Source organism: Gavialis gangeticus, unplaced genomic scaffold (genome assembly GCF_001723915.1).
Source record: "Gavialis gangeticus isolate Ggan-Ray unplaced genomic scaffold, GavGan_comp1, whole genome shotgun sequence".
NCBI classification, from domain to species: domain Eukaryota; kingdom Metazoa; phylum Chordata; order Crocodylia; family Gavialidae; genus Gavialis; species Gavialis gangeticus.
In genome coordinates, this window is record NW_017729031.1 from 105511581 (window position 1) to 105512534 (window position 954).

The 954-nt window shown below is 48.3% G+C and overlaps 1 protein-coding gene across 1 annotated transcript in view; it reads right to left on the reverse strand.

Annotated features, from left to right (window-relative positions):
- Positions 1–954, reverse strand: part of BMPR2 (bone morphogenetic protein receptor type 2) — a 291892-nt gene that overhangs the window by 6381 nt on the left and 284557 nt on the right. The window lies entirely within an intron of this gene.

The window sequence follows — 954 nt, forward strand, 5'->3', positions numbered from 1 at the left end:
GGGGGGGGGGGGGGGCGGTTAATGTCTGCAAGCAGCCAGAATGCTTTATAGGAATACAGAAGGATAAAGTAGGCTAATTTAGCATAAGTTATGCCAAGCAGTCAGACTAAGGGAAACAGACTCTAAGGAAATGGTAAAAGGTGAGAAAATATTATCAGTGAGATAATTTTAGAACTACGGTAAAGGTGAGAGAATTGTAAAGTAGGCCAGAGGTGAGAGAACTGTAAAAGTTTAGCTCCAGGCTAGTTAGAATAATTGAATAAGAGAATTAGAATATTTTAGGACATATGCTTGCCATATTAGAAGTAAAGTGGCTTCATATTATTGATTAGCTAATAGCTAATAAAAGAGTTGGCTTTACCCTCAGACAGTGTTCCTCTAACTTAGAACTCTGGGTCACAAGGAAGTTCCCCATTGCTGATGTAACAAAACCCTTGATTTTTAAGGACTTAAGATCTTGTCACATAGGACACTTGCAATGTGTTTTATTAGATGGCAGTAAGTGTTGCCACGCCAAATGAAAAGTTAGAACATGTTCTGAGCAGCTGTAGGGTACTGTTTAATATGATCTCTAACAATCTCTACCTTTCTGACTCACACCTACCAGAGGCTGCTTCAGGCTCACTGTTCTTGCTGGAGGTAAGTGAGGCTTGGGGGTTGCGGGGCAGGGCCAGGGGACCGAAACTGGCTAGGGGCTGAGGGAGCGGGGAGGTTTGCAGCCGGCCGGACACTCTGGCCAGGAGGCAGTTTGCAGCCTGCCCACTCCCAGCCAGAGTGCCCAGCTGGCTGCAAACCTCCCTGCTCCTCAGCTCCCAGCCAGCTTGGGCACTCCAACCAGGAGTGGGGGAAGTTTGCAGCCTCCCTGTTCCCTCAGCCCCCAGCCATCTTGGGCACTCCCCAGCCAGGCACTCTGACCAGAAGAGGGTTTGCAGCCTGCCTGCTCCTGGCCAGAGT